The 15,917-nt window shown below is 42.9% G+C and overlaps 1 protein-coding gene and 1 non-coding gene across 2 annotated transcripts in view; one reads left to right on the top strand and one right to left on the bottom strand.

Moving 5' to 3' along the window:
- The window catches only part of ANKH (ANKH inorganic pyrophosphate transport regulator), a 143,072-nt gene that overhangs the window by 112,909 nt on the left and 14,246 nt on the right, over positions 1-15,917 (bottom strand). The gene's annotated exons all lie outside the window — the stretch shown is intronic.
- LOC128591873 (U4 spliceosomal RNA) lies at positions 8,144-8,290 on the top strand. The gene has a single exon (XR_008381688.1). It is a non-coding gene; the product is annotated as a U4 spliceosomal RNA (small nuclear RNA).

The raw sequence follows: 15,917 nt of genomic DNA, 5'->3' as shown, positions 1-15,917 counted from the left end.
CAGGGCTCCCTGCGGGAGGGTCACACTCTTCCTATGTGCAAGCTGGAACCGGAAAGCCCTGCTGGGGCACATGTGTGATAATGCTGGAGGACCAACACCCCTGCTCTAAAGGACCAGAGAGGGGGCAGAAAATGTGACAAACAGCTACAGGAACACCCAGGCCCTGAGGGGCTCTCCACTTAATTCCAACTGGATTATTTTATTTGGCAAATGACCCTCTGCACCCTTTCTGATAAAGGAAAGTTTAGAGACAGTTTATTTTTTCAATAAATCACTTAATGAGCATACCAAAACATCCCATGGTGTGAATTTTTCTGCCAGTGTATACAAACTGCAGGTGTGCCCAGGCAAAAGCCCATCCAAGCCCCGCCCAGCCCCTCAGGTGTGTGTATGTTGGCCAAGGAACCAAATCAGTATCCCTGCAAAGGCAGAACACCGGGGTCCTTGGCACTGGGAACTTGGGTGCCAACAGCTGGTCAGCAGGAGTGTGTTTAAGATTAGTAAATATACATGAAGTATTCAGAGCAGTGCTTTAAACGACATTAGACTCTTTGTGAGCAACAACCTAAGTGAAAAACTTTCATAAAAACCCTTAGCAAAGACATTTTCACCCGGTTGTCCAAATAGATCTTTACTTCTCCTTTAGCAAATTGAGCACAGTGTCACTTACTTAATGAGCAGAAAGGATGGAAAGGACAGCACAGGGTGGATGGGGGAGGCGTGCTCGCGTGAGCACTATGACCACAGCACGTGTAATTTTCCCATCCTGACTCGACTCCTCAGGCTTAAACCCAAGCACTGAATTCAGAAAGACATTGACTGGTTTTTCATTTCTGAAAAGAAAAGATTATGTTCTTTCATTAGAATCTTTAACATGGAGAGTAGTGAAGATGAGTCAAAAGAATGCTACTGTGAGTAAGTTAAAACTTCACAGCTTGACACACACCGACGGTTTGGGCTAAATGTCTTGGTACCCGGCCTTCTCACAGAACAATATAGCTGTGTATTCAGCTGTGTATTCTGCCAAGGCCAAGCATCTGAGCTCAACTCTTAAAAGTTTTATCAGTTAAAAACAAAACCAGAAAAAATCCTTTTTTTCCTCAACATAAAAAGGGATTTTGTATTTTTTTTTTTTTTTTTTTTAAGGCTGACTTTGGAGATTTTGGTCAATCTCCAAACTCCTGTGACCTGCAGGCTAAAATCAAGACCACCAAAGGCCAAGCCCTTGATTTTCTCTTTCCTAGAAGAAACTACAAGACACTGGAAAACAGGATGAAAGTTCTAATGACACTTTCTTCTGCCTTTCATTCTCAATATTCTAATTTTGCACCATGAATGGAGGTGCTTTGTGTATGCTGTGGACATCTGCGGGACGGAGTGTCAACCTGGGAAGGAAGGTAAAGATGGCTACTCCCCATCGGAGGCAGAAACATTACTCTGACTGGCGGAGCACCATCTTAATCAATGGCTTATCAAGCCACGGAAAATAATATCTGACCTTTCTGTGACCAAACCTAATAAGCATCCAGGCTGGACTTGTCCAAGACTTTTAGCCACATACTCCTCCATGAACGTCACAGGTCTTGTGAGAATAAGCAAAGAAGTATGTATGAGAAGCTCTTAAGTGTTGTAAAAGGGCTCTTGGCATATAAACAGCAGGTAGTAACACTTGCTCTCATCCCGCACACACCTCCTCTAAGCACATCAGATTTACTCCAACATCCTTCTTGTCTCAAAAAGCATCCTGTCTGGTCAGGACAAGGAATGTCCACAGCGCTTTTCAGACAGTGGTTTATTTTTCCCTCTTTCTGTATCTAACATATGATTTGAGACTTTTAAGATGACTCATTATTATCATTCCAGCGGGGTATAAACGTACACCATTTTCTACTTTGCCTAGGACAGAACCTTAAGAAAGTTGTTTCTGGGCCGCGCCTGTGCCTCAGTAAGTAGGGCGCTGGCCCCATATACCAAGGGTGGCGGGTTCAAACCCGGCCCTGGCCAAACTGCAACAAAAAAATAGCCCAGCCTTGTGGTGGGCACCTGGAATCCCAGCTACTCATTACGCTAAAGTAAGAGAAACTCCTAAGCCCAGGAGTTGGAGGTTGCTGTGAGCTGTGTGACACCCCGGCACTCTACCAAAGGCGATAAAGTGAGACTCTGTCTCTTAAAAAAAAAAAAAAAAGAAAGAAAGTTGTTTCTGCTACAGTATTTCTAGGGATGTGGTGACCATGGATTGTTTTTTCCTAAATCCAAAGCTCAACCAAGTTCCAATGTTTCTAATTTGGTTTTGACCATGTTAGATCTGGGATCCAAGGTAAATCGAGTTGTACATTTTCTTGATTTGTGACAACTGTTCTAACGGTTTGTTTAGTTGCCTGTTTCAAGCAAAAGTTGCTGCTTATGAATTTGCTTCCAAAGACAGTTTTTAGAAGTGACAAATGATCTGAGTTAGCAAGTACTGCATGTTCAAATTCTCTGCTTCAAAATTCCCGATTTATCAGGTAAAATGGCTTTTACCTGATAAATGCTGAGGATGCTGAGACAGCCTCACTCACTGTCCGTCCAAAAGGAGAAAGCTCTGACACTTAAAGACAGCCAAAGTATGTCCTGGAAGGTGACTCCAAGGGCATCTAGTAAAAGGGAAAATGAATGGTGGAAAACAGGGAATTCAGAGTGGAGCTCTGGAAAAGGAATTCACGGCTTCTCCACATTAGTACACCATTTGGTTTTTATAACTTGACAGACTAACGCTTTATTCATGATATTTTTTCTCTTCTAGCCTATAGCACATGTCTGGAACTGTCCTGAGAGTTTTGGGGATGTGTGTGAATATGACTAATATGCATGAGGAAACTCACTGACGCTGCCGAGGAGATAAGGTTTTATGATCATTAGGTAGAACGGGGCAAGCAAAAGGTTGCAGGTGTGTCCACTCTCTTTATTCCTGCAGCGCACTGGAAGAAGAGTTGTCTTGGGCCACACATTAAAAACACAAACACTGCCTTAAAGAAAGATGGAGACTTTACCTCTTACATGTTTACATGGATGGAGCTGGAACATATTCTTCTAGCAAAGGTATCTCAAGAATGGAAAAAAAATATCCAATGTACTTAGCCCTACTATGAAACCAATTTATAGTTTTCTTATGAAAGCTGTAACCCAATTATAGCCCAAGGAGAAGGGGAAAGGGGAGAGTGAAGGGAGGGGAGAGGAGAGGATGGGTGGAGGGAGGGTAATTGGTGGACCACACCTATGGTGCATCTTATAAAGATACATGTGAAATTTACTAGGTGTAGAATATAAATGTCTAAACACAATAACTAAGAAAATGCCGTGAAGGCTATGTTAACCAGTTAGATGAAAATATTTCAAATTGTATATAAAACCAGCACATTGTACCCCATGATTGCATTAATGTACACAGCTATGATTTAATAAAAATAAAAAATAAATAAAATAACACAAACACTAAGTAAAGCTGAGGAGCAAAAAAAAAATTCTGTGCATAATTTTCACTATATGTGACACCGCAGATAAGGAAAACAGACCTCAGGTTGGACACCCTGGTCCAACATACATAGTGCAAACATACATAGTTCTGTTAAAAAACAAAAGAAAAAACTTAGACCTTTTCAATCTGGACAAAGAAAGGGCTCTAAGGGAAAAATTATTCATTCATAAACTATGATATATTTTTTCTTTTTTTTTGCAGTTTTTGGCCAGGGCTGGGCCTGAACCTGCCACCTCTGGTATATGGGGCCGGTGCCCTACTCCTTGAGCCACAGACACGGCCCTATTTTTTCTTTTTTAAAAACTTATTTTTAAAACTGTGGTAAAATATACAAATATAAAATTTACCATTTTAACCATTTTTAAGTGTGAAGTTCTATGGCACTAAGTACATTCACACCGTTGGGCAATCATCATCACCATTCATTTCTCAAACTTTCTTCACCTTGCAAAGCTGAAATTCTTACCCCACTAAAACATAACTCCCCATCACCCCTCCCCACAGCCCCTGGAAACTGCCATTCTACTTTCTATCTCTATGAGTTTGAGCTGCTTATTTCTCTTAGCACAGTCTTCAAGGGTTGTCCAGGTTGGGGCATGTGTCAATGTGTCATAATTTAATTCACCAAAGTCCCAGAATTCCACAATGGTGTCCATTCCAAAGCTCTAAGGAGTTAGTTTTAGGAAAAACACAAAGAATTAGTGCTATACCGAGGGATAATAAACTTGGAGCAATCTGTGCCGTTAGAAGATCATGAAAGCCTAAGCAGATGCACGCTTCCACTCAAATTAGACGAGTTCCTAGGAAATAGACACATAGGAGGCTATTTATTGTGAGGAAATTTAAAGTACCATGTCAGCCTGCTTTAAAGCAGAGATGGCAAACAAGCTAATTAGTGTCCTCTCTGTAATACCGATTGATGATGGGTTTCTTACATGGCTGAGTGCCTTGCCAATCATTTGTGCACCTGCTGGGCCTGATGTGTTTCAGGCAGAAGCAAACCACATCAACAGCTCAGCTCACTGGCATACAGGAAGGCCAAGGACAGAGACCAGCTCTGACCAAGCAGCACCCCAATACTGGCCTAGGGCATCTAAGCCTGTCCAGCAATGTCTCGTGGAATGTTAGGGTGATCCTGATCATCTGGTTTTGGCTATCATGGTTTGGCCCATAGGCACACAGATCTAGTTTGGCCTACAAGACATTAAACCTCTTCTAGGGGCTTCCTAGGGATCAGCTACATCTCAATTTGTAAAAGACCTATGGGAACAAATAAACTGACCTTGAAGGCCCCCATGGAGATTATCTGACTGTTTTGCTTATCTAGAAAAATATGCAGGGACCTTTCCTTTTGCTCATCATCTTTCATGTAGTTAATGTGTGGCCCAAGACAATTCTTCTTCTAATGTGTGGCAGAAAAGAAAAAAGGTTGTACACCCCTGCTACAGCATCCTGAGAAAACATTCAGCCAACTTTCTTGGGCCAGACTTGGAACGGACAAAGCCAACAGGGGCAGGGAGTGGGAGTTTTCTTCTGTCTAGCCCAAATGTGAATGACACACACGGAAATATCTCTTCCGTCGGCGAAGTGCTCATGAGCTATGCATGAGCAATCGTGTCATCCATGGTTGGTGATTTTTCTCCCTTTGCCTCTCAGTAATGGTGTCCGGAGCGGAATGTTCTGAACATGACAAGGCAGAACGCATGAAGATTCCTAGATGGAAACCTGTTCTGTCCAGCCATCTCCCCTGTGCGGCATGTTCTGTCCCCATTGTGGTTCAGATGCAGGACAGCAAGCCTGTTTTGAGATCTGCAAGGTGAGAGGGGCCTCAAGATGTGGCCAGGTGCCCAGGAGTGATTAGAAGACTCCCAGACGTTGCTTCCTGAGTCTGGTTGCCTCCCTCTCAGCAGGAGGCCCATCTCCTGGGTCATTCAGCTTCCTAACAACTGGAACTCAGTTGGCTCTCAACTTCTGCAGAGCCACTGGGGTTCCATCTTCTGTGATGCACCAGACCCTAAGGAATGAGTTCCCTTCCTAAACAACTACTGGAGTGTCAGCCAAAAAGAACAATTTTTAAAAAGCACCCGTTTAACAGTAGCAGAAAGCTGAACCAAGCAACACTGAAGCCAGAGCAGACAACAGACCCTGGTCAGAAGACAACACCTGAGCCAGGAGGAGGAGGAAGGCAACTCAACTTTCAGGTGGGTTTTAATCCTGCTGCCTCGTCCTAACAACCCCTGTGACTTCTTCCTTGATGTATCCTGGCTTCTGGTTCATTCTCTGGGTGGGGGAAGATATGGGTCATTACTACAAAGTGAGTATAAAAAAGACATGGTTAAGGATAGCTTACGGGTCTGCCAAATCGACAGCTTCTGACAGCACCATCCACTACCCACGTGAGGTGGGCATAAGTTTTACATACAAGGCGTGAGCCATGTATGTAAACAGAAGCATGAGCCATTTCAGAGACCTGAATGTGACCTTTTGAGATACCACATCTTTCTCTTCCTCTTTGAAGTCCAAGGTGGATGAAAGAGAAAAACATGTTCTTGCACCAACCACAGGATTCGACCTGAAGTCAAGTTCATGTTCACAGCAGAGCAAATGACAAACTTGGCTGCAGAACAGAACAACTTTATGAACTGGACTGCAGTGATCTGTCTCACTCTGCCTCCTGCCTTAGTTCTCCTGAAGTTGAATGTAAAATAAAGCCTTTTAAAAAAAATCCCCAGGTTGGCAGTCTTGAGACAACTATGGTATCTATGTAACCCTCCTGTGGTCTTTTCTCTGTACAAGCAAATAGGCTTGCTTATTTTATAAAAGTATAATTGTGTTGCACCTGCCAAGTTCCTCTGACCTTACTTTTGGCCTAAGGTATTCCTAGTGACATGTAGTACTGCGGTGCTTTTGCCAAATCTCTTGGCTACCAGCTCAAAAGAAACAAACTTTCATTTAGAAGGTCTTTCAGCTAAAGAAAGACACTGATGCTATTTCTATCTAAATCACAGCCTTCTGGCTCTGCAGACTTGCTCTCACTTTGCTTTCACTGGAGCTAATCAGATTTTTTTGAGTATCTTAGCTACAACTAAGAGATCTGGAGAAATAGCAGAGGTCAAAAATAACCTTTATATTTTCTATATTTTTGATTGCAAATGGAAACTAGGCCATCTGGACACAGGTGGTTTCTGAAAGGTGAGCCCTGTTCACTGTAACTTTCTGCTTCATGGTTGCACAAGAAGAGTCACAAATTTAGGATTTGTTTGTTGGCACTCTCCTCCGACTTTAAGGATTTTTCATGTTTGTTTTAACGAGTTTGAGAGTTATTTCTGCCTTTCATGTTCCCTCCCTCCCCTTTTTTCTTTGTGCATAATAAGCTCATTGTCTTGGTCTCAGAGAACTCTAAGCTTCTGAGATTGTCTTCCAGAATATTCCAGGGAAGACTGAAGCATAGGTTGGTATCATTTTTCTGCTTAAAATGTTTCCCTCATTTTGAAGGGGGGAGAAATTACTTACCAACCTATCACGTTATCAATTTCTTCCTGCCCTTTTGTTCCTGGTTACTTAAGCGTGCAAGGAAAAGAAAGAAAAAAAGAAAAGGAAGAAAGCCCTTTCTCTACAACCAAGCTTTCAAAGAGGACTTTACTAAGATATGTGACCATTTAACATCCTGATTAATGGTGCTGATAGAAACATGCTTTCCAATAACGCCTCCAGTTTGTTAAGTTTGGTAAAGAACAAAAAAATGGGTATTTTTTCTCTAAGTATATACAGTAACAATCTAGCATGGATGAATAAATGAGTCCAGCTGTCTTCCATCCACTTGATGCCTGAAACCACTGCACTGAGGTTTAAAGAAGTTCCGCAGAAGAAAATCTGGTAGTTTTTCTAGGTTTGTTTTTGTTTTACCTTTCCAGTTTCATTATGGAAGAGAAAAGAAGTACTTTAAACAGAATGGTGCGTATGTTTAGAGGTATATGTCTAGGAAAGAACTATCTTGGGATTTTCTCATAGGCTTTTTCTACCTACTGCCCTTACCATACGGTGCCATAACCTTACAGGGTCTTCTTGAGTCTTGGGTTGATAATGACTTAAGAGGAACTTACTGTGGTTCCAGCCCCTGCAGAAGAGGTACAGGGAATGCTGGGATTCCAACCTGGGATTCCCCTCTGCTGAGGGGCCAGCGGAGCCTAATGTGACTCTCCCCACACTGGGCTCTCAGGGATGCCTTTAATCTCCTACAACACTGGCCAGTGACCAAAGGCAGAGTCAGAAGTAACAGATCCCCACCTTGGGATGGCAGTGTGATCACACCACAGCCAAGGAAAATCCTCGGTCAGGGTTTCCAACCAAGTGAGAGAGTCTACTTACTTTGGTGCAGCCGAGTTCTAACCTCTGAGCATCTTTTAGTAATGAGGCTTAAGGCAGCATGTCATACTACTAAGATTACTATTTCCATGACACAAGTGTCTAAGATGGCTTTCTCACTGTTTTCCTTTAACTTTCCATCCAACAAGCAATGCTGTGACAGTTCTCACATAGAGCAGTGAGAAAATGGCAATACTTACAATGTTTACGTGTCCACAGTTTAATAGCTAATGAAGTTTGGATTATGACAAGAAATGGATCAGGAGCTTTGCGCAGTGGCAGTATCATAGCCAATGAGGTTTATCCGAGGCGCGATTATTGCTAATTGAAAAGAAATGGATCAGGAGATGTATTTAATAACTACTTTTATGTGATTTTTAGGCATTCAGTTTTTCAAAGGATTTCTGAATTATTTTCATGTGTGGGCAACGGAAGGGAAGTTCAAGAATACATGACAAAGCCCCAGATAAGGAACCGATCATTGTCTCTTGGGCTGTTTCTCCTATAGGCCTATTCTGTGTCACTCAATGCAATTAACTTAAATGAAAGCACAGACATCTGCCACACGGGGAGAAGTGCTGCTGCGAATGAATCATGAGCCTGTGATTTTTAGACCGTCGTCTTACAGGTCAGGTCGTCTGCTAAGAGGCAGGTGCTTCATCAGAGCAGCGCGTTGCTCTCAGGAGAGGAAGGGGGCCGACAGACCACTAAAGACACAGCGCTGGTTACCAAGAGCAAAATCTTTAATGTCATCCATACTGGGAAAAATGAAGAAGGCAAAAAGCAGGCACCTCAAAACAAATGTTTATGTGGCCAGTAAAGATAGTACGTAGATCAGTAAGGGAAGAAAAGGCTGTCCCTGGTTTTGAAATAAAGTCATCTTTGCTGCAGAGGCCGATGACACGGCACTCTGTGTAACAGCTGGGCACGAGGCGCTCTAACTACAGACACCAGAAACTGCCGACATCCCATGTGCTGCAGCACAAGGTGCAAGTTCACTGCTAAGTGAATAGAAGGGCCGTAGGAAGGAGGATGCTGTATCAAGAGCTCCGTGGGCATTCCTAAGAATGAGTCCCTTTCAGCTGTCCTTCGGATCCCTAACAGCTAATTGGGGTCACCTCCGCTGAGTGATAAGCCACTGCTCAGGCTGCCAAAGCACATGGATTGGAAGGGCAAGAATCTATTTATTTTGTGTTTACAGATATGGACCAGAGTCTCTCTGACAATCTTAGGATAAAGAGATTTTTCTCCTACTCAATTTGAGAAGACCGTGTGGTTTCAAATAACCACTGCATTTTATGAGACACAAAGAAAAAGAAGATTCAATAAGGACTTTTGTTTTTTAAGTTTTACACTCTGCTCTATAAAAAAAAAGTGACACTATAAAAAAAAGTGTCACTATTGCACCCTTTTTGCAATAAGCAGCAATAATGATCAGGAAGAGAATATTTAATTATGAAGGAGAGATAAATTATAAATTATATTTTTAGGGACTTGTTGAAAGAAAAACAGTGACTTATTCCTCTCTGCTCTCCCTTATCCCGCTCCTCTCCTCCCAAAGAAAACCCTAAAAGACTTTCCCAAACCCCTATAAACGAACAAAAATCAAAAAACAGTCTCAAAAGAGGAGATAAAAGAAGAAAAGAAATGCTGCTTTCATGCATAAGAGCTCTCTACCCCTGGAGGGGGAAAACAACAACATATGCATATTTCTACATTTTGGAAAACCGCAATATGTTGACTCCACAGAATTGAAAACCACTAAAAGATTAATTATACTGGACTTTCCTCCACTTTGGGTTGGAAGCTTTATTTTAGAAACCTCACTGTTGTCTTTATGGTAAATCCACGCTTTGCTTTCTAAGGTTTTTGTTTGGTCTTTTTTTTTTAATGAACTCCATTCCATTTTTAAAATAATCTGGTTTATTTCAAACAGCCTGCAAATATCTTCTCTTGTGCTGAGGGAACCCTCAATCAATAGAAAATGATCAAAATCTTGCCACAGATATGTAATCAATGATTTAATAACCTCAAAAAGGAAACATTCAATTTTAACACAATCCCAAAGAAGTATGCCTCCTGGCTCTGGGAGAAGGGGTACAGGGTTTTTAGTTTACAAAACAACGTTACATTTTAAAAACAGACCAATGTTTGCTTCCATCCTTTTCATTTATCCCTCATCCTCAGTCATTAAGAAACTGGTACAGACTAGAGACAAGATTTCTTCTTTGTCAGATTTGTACGGCAGAGACAGATTAAGTCCCCCATATATTTTTCTCTTCCATGTTCTCATTTGGAAGTAGGGACAAGGTGTTTTCTATTTTTTGGAGCACATTCTTTCCCTTTGCACAATGGTAAGTGATGTAACAAAGTCAGCATCCCGAAGGCCAAGAGCTTTCTCCTTTACAGCATTAACTACAGACAGGCAGTCCAGAATGGTTGTTCACATAATATGCAGAGTATGCAGAGAAAATTGGGGAGGAAGGTGAGCCAACGAGCAACACTGCTTGCTAGCTATTAGATTACTATTACGTCAGTGTTACTCGCTGTCGGGTCTCAAAGCTTTTGGGTTTGGCCACAGCTCACTCCGATGATCAGAAGCACAAGGGGCATCACACAACACTCGTCACTAGGAGACAATAGCTCAGAAAATAACTCCTCTTGCAAGGGTTGCTCTGCACTCCGGTCTGTTCGTTCTATTCTGATCACATTTGTGCAGGACCATCTCTCTGCCCTACACGAAAACATATCCTTGTCAATCAAACAAGATTGCCACCCATGAAGACACTGCTTCTCACAGTCACTTGGCTACGCATCCTCCAGAGAAGCTGGTCTCCTTGTGGCCTTCCAGGGCTGGAGCAGGTGGCAGAGAGCCATTACTCACAGCCTTGCCTCTCACCTACCTGCCCACAGTGCACCGTCCAGGGTTAATGCATCCTCCTAGCCAGGGAGCACATCTCTAGTACTCAAATCACCCTGACTTTGCGCCTTCAGGCAAAATCAACTCACACAAAAGACATGTTTTTGCATGCTTCCTCTCACCAGCAAAGCATTTCTCAACAAACTCAGGAATAACTGTTGATGGAAGGGGCTGGTCTCAGTGGCACTGACCTTACGACCAGTTGTTGAACTCCCACGTGGAGACCATGAACAGCTACGCCCTCCCCTACCTGGTTCTGGATTCAGCCTGAGAGAAGCTGCCTCCCACCCTGGGTAGGGAAGAGAGCCCATCCTGGTTGCACACGGTCGTGTGGTCAGCTTCCTGTCACTGACCCTGAATTCAGTGCATGTGCCAGGAATCAGGTCTAGAAAAATTCTAACAATTCAATTTGGTGTCTCTCCATTCTGAAGGGAAACATGCTCTGGCTGCCGGAAGACAGGGACATCAGCACTAACCTGAGCACATCACACTGTTCACATCGCGCCTTGCTTCCATTTAAGTCCCTGATGTCCCTACTGTGTGCCAAGTCATTCAGGAGGGGCGAGCTGGGAGACAGGGACAGTAGGCGGACACACCTGGCAGCCCTGCCTGGGGCTTTCCTAGTAAGAAGGGGACAGCACGTTGCTGCCGTGAAGAGGAAAGAAACATGCAGCGACCTGAACAACGTAGTCTGAAATGAATGAATGAGTGGAAGGAAAAAAATCTTTAAAAAGACCTGATTTGGAAAGGTGCTAAAAAGCAGAGAAACTGCAACGTCTGCCAGACGGCATGACCAGTTAAAGCCCAGAGAGCCCTCATGGCCTGATGATTAGATGTGATGAGTGCCATTCTCTGTAGTGGAGAAGGGGAGAAGGAACTTCACATGGTGGGGGGGGGGGGGACAAGAGAGGTAGGGAGCAAGGCATAGTCATATGTCACAAAGGTTAAGGAGGAAGAGCACAGTGCTTTTAAGAGCAGAATTCCAGGAGGATTGGGGCAGAAACTGTAAGTGACATTGAATCCTGCTACGGCTGTGCTGTGACACATGTCAATGCTGAATGGTGGCACTGGACCTCTGCATTAGATAGTACACGGTCCTCAAAGAGGGAGAGGCAGGAGGCTTAGGACACCAGTACTCAGAGGAAGGGCAGGTGGGGCTGTGATCCCAGCAGGCCTGGGTCCAGCTGCCTCCATTTTCCATGGCAGTTCTAACACCAAGACTGGACTCCACACTCCCCCAGGTCCCAAGGGGAGCCCTGCACAGAAGTATCTGCCAGGGTTCATGAGGGAGATGGGCTCATCTCCAAGGATGGGAACAGGGGCAGCGACTGGCCAGTGGGCTCTCACAAACACTGGAAGAGCCTCACTCGTTTCTGGGTAGAGCCACCCCAAGCACCCCTGGACCGGGGAGTAACTCTTACATCTAATGAAAATACACAAACTATGAAATTCTTACACATGTGAAGCGTGCACCTGGCAAAGGGAAGGACAATGCCCATTTTGTGGCATCCTAAAATAGAATTGTCCACTTCCACCAAACAAAAACTAAAAAAAAAATTGCTTTTGCATGCCTCCAATCTAAAGCGTTTGTCTTACATTGGAGATGACATAATTGCTTCTTACAAACAAGGAACATGAAAGGACCATGTTGGAATATTCCTTTTACAAAGTGGAAATAGTCCAATTACAGAAAATATTTTCACTTTCTCAAATTCTCATTTATAAGCTGAGCCTCCTAGCAGCTTATGGGTCTCCTGATATTAAATATGGCTTTTTATCTTATTTTGCAAGAAGAAATCAATTGAATGAAGGTACAAGTAAGCCTAAAATGATGGATACAGTTAGGTGTTTTTAAATTTTACCCTCATTAAAATACTTAACAATAACACACTTAAAAATAGCATTTGAATGCCACTTAAGGACTAATTAATGAGAAGGAAAGCTTATGGGTCTCCTGATATTAAATATGGCTTTTTATCTTATTTTGCAAGAAGAAATCAATTGAATAAAGGTACAAGTAAGCCTAAAATGATGGATACAGTTAGGTGTTTTTAAATTTTACCCTCATTAAAATACTTAACAATAACACACTTAAAAATAGCATTTGAATGCCACTTAAGGACTAATTAATGAGAAGGAAACATGATATGCAAGTGGCCAGGTCCCTGGATATTAGCTAGGCACATTAGACATGTTTAGGTCACAATAAATTGCAGGGCAGGAAACATGAAAATTTTAAAGTCCAGGGAGCCATGGGCAGTGATAGTCAGAACAAGCGTATCTCTAACTATACAGAAATCAGAGTTAGGGCGGCGCCTGTGGCTCAGTCGGTAAGGCACCGGCCCCATATACCGAGGGTGGCGGGTTCTAAACCCAGCCCCGGCCGAACTGCAACCAAAAAATAGCTGGGTGTTGTGGTGGGCACCTGTAATCCCAGCTACTCGGGAGGCTGAGGCAAGAGAATCGCTTAAGCCCAGGAGTTGGAGGTTGCTGTGAGCTGTGTGAGGCCACGGCACTCTACCGAGGGCCATAAAGTGAGACTCTGTCTCTACAAAAAAAAAATTAATTAATTAATAAAAAAAAAAAAAAAAAAAAAGAAATCAGAGTTATTTTCAATGGGAAAACATTTAAAACTCCCTGACACATGCTCCTAGCAACTGGCCACAACCATGCTTAAGATAGCAGGAAGTTACGGGAATGGCAATGACTTTCCATCCCCTACCCCCAAGAAATGTCTTGCGCACGCAAATGGTAAAATGCATATTACCTTCCTCCCTCCCTACTCCCCACTGCAGCCCACTCCAGCTGTCCTGGGCCAAGAAGCCATCAGGGAAGACGACCCCTACCCTCCCAGCCCCATAGTAACCTAAACAGGGGATCCAGCCCCACCCAGGACCCCCGACCCCACAGTAGCCTAAACAGGGGGTCCAGCCCCACCCAGGTGAACTCATCCCCACGCCACCCACTAATTCTATCCTAGATCTGTTTCACACCCACCTCCCCTCTTCCAAATCTTGTCAAGGTATCCTCCCGCCCCGCCCCTTCCCCAGAGTCTATGCCTCTCATCTCTCACTAATGAGTTTTCAAATGCTTATAATCACAGCTCATGAGTCACGTGCATTCAGAAGATGTTTTATTTTTTATTTTTAAGCTAATCCAGTCCTACTGTCCCTGCCACTTCCCCCCAAACTGCCATCACCTGCCTCACACTGTAGTTAAACCAAATGTTCTTAAGTCCCCTTTAATCAATATTTTTCAATAATACTGCTTTTCCCAATTCCTACTATTCTATCAGTGTGATTTTCTACTCCTCATTGCAAATACACAATATTTTAATAACATCAGAGGTTATACAGTTTAGGTGAAATGGCCTGAAAACATAATTTGTAATATTATTTCTACAAAAAGATGTATCCTAAATAAAGGATACAGAATTAAAACCAGGATTAAAACCTTATTTATCCTAAATAAAGATGTATCCTAAATAAAGGATACAGAATTAAAACCAGAATTAAAACCTTATTTATCCTAAATAAAGGATACAGAATTAAAACCAGACTGGAAGCTACAGGCCAGTGATTTTCAACCGGTGTGCTGCAAAAATTTTTAAAGATCATTAATTCAATTAGTTTAGAAAAAAGTTCAAAGCTCAGTGAGTATATTCTTTTTTTTTACTTTTTTTTTTTTTTGATCAACATAAGTGTGCTGTGGAAATCTAACTATAGGTTCGAGTGTGCAGGGAGATAAAAAAAAGGTTGAAAAACATTCTGTAGACAATATTACAAGCAAACAAACACACAAGCAAACACAAAGCCATAAAAGGAAACCCTCTCAGGTGAGTCTACTCCCTTCTGTTTACACAGCAAACATTTACTATACAGAAAGAGCAAACCAAGGACCTCATCAAATTCAATTCCAGATGGTGTCTCTCTGCTGTCACCAGGCACCTGATCCAACTGTAAGGTTTCCCTTAGCAGAGCATGATGACAAGGCAGATAAATTTGCTTCCCTCCAGGTCCTAATGTATTCCAGTGCCAAGTATTCATAAATATTTTTGAATTTTCCATATCACTATTTCATGAAGGCAAATGGCTGAGAACTGATTGTATTACAATAAAGCATTTTTATATTTTAAAGGAATAAATGAATATTCATAGCATTTGCATTTGGTAAAAAGGAACTCTAGAAAAGCTCTCATTTATAGAGAACGTCTTAAAGTTGCTACAGGGAGAGGGAGAAGGGAAAGTGGGAAAGAGGGAGAAGTCTAGATGTTAAAAATTTATTGTAGCTCCTACTGTTTATTCATAATTTGTATTCTTTCAGGCAAGCAATTTAAAATATTTCACTAAATCTACTAACAAATTAAAATGACTGGAACAGAATTCATTATTCTCTTCCCTGCGACGCGGCTCTCTACCCCGGCCTCTCCCAGCCTCTTCCAGCCTGTCAGATTGAGTCTAGCAGCCTCCTCCTTCAGCCCTCCCTCCCCACCTCGACCTTGACCCAGGCCACCGCCTTCTCTCTTGTGATTACCAGAAGACTTTGGGTTTTGGTTTTTATTTTTGAGTCAGGTTCTCCTTCTGTGCCCCAGGCTGGAGTACAGTGGCAGATCATAGCTCACTGCAGCCTCCATCTCCTGGCCTCAAAATGCTAGGATTACAGGTATGAGCTCAGCCCACGTAGGTTCTTATTAAATAATTGGTCTTCCTGCCTCTGGTCTCACCTCTTCTAACTCATTAGTCATAGCAAAACCAAAATTATCTTCAAATGCATAAACCTGAGCACACCACAGCCTTCTGAGAACCCCTAAAAGTTATCCACAGCCAGCAGGGCAAGCCCCACCCCCACCTCTGCAGCTGGGTCCACTCACCCCAACCATCCTCACTCCTGCCATGCTTCAGGTCTTATTTGCTGCTCCAAACACACTAAGCATCTCTCTTCCTTTCCAGAATGAGGGCGCACTACTCTCTTTAGGCCTCAGCTTGAACAGAAAGCTCCCCTGGCTGTTAAGGGCTCCTTCTACAAGATCCCAGAGCAAAGTCCCTGGTCTCCTGCTCCCAGCCTTGACCTTCTCCGTGTGGAAAGTATCTGCCTATTTGCCCTATAGACAGATGCGCT

The sequence above is a fragment of the Nycticebus coucang genome, chromosome 1, assembly GCF_027406575.1.
Source record: "Nycticebus coucang isolate mNycCou1 chromosome 1, mNycCou1.pri, whole genome shotgun sequence".
NCBI lineage: Eukaryota > Metazoa > Chordata > Mammalia > Primates > Lorisidae > Nycticebus > Nycticebus coucang.
Note: the sequence above shows the minus strand (reverse complement) of the source record. Positions and strands in the feature narration are given on the sequence as shown.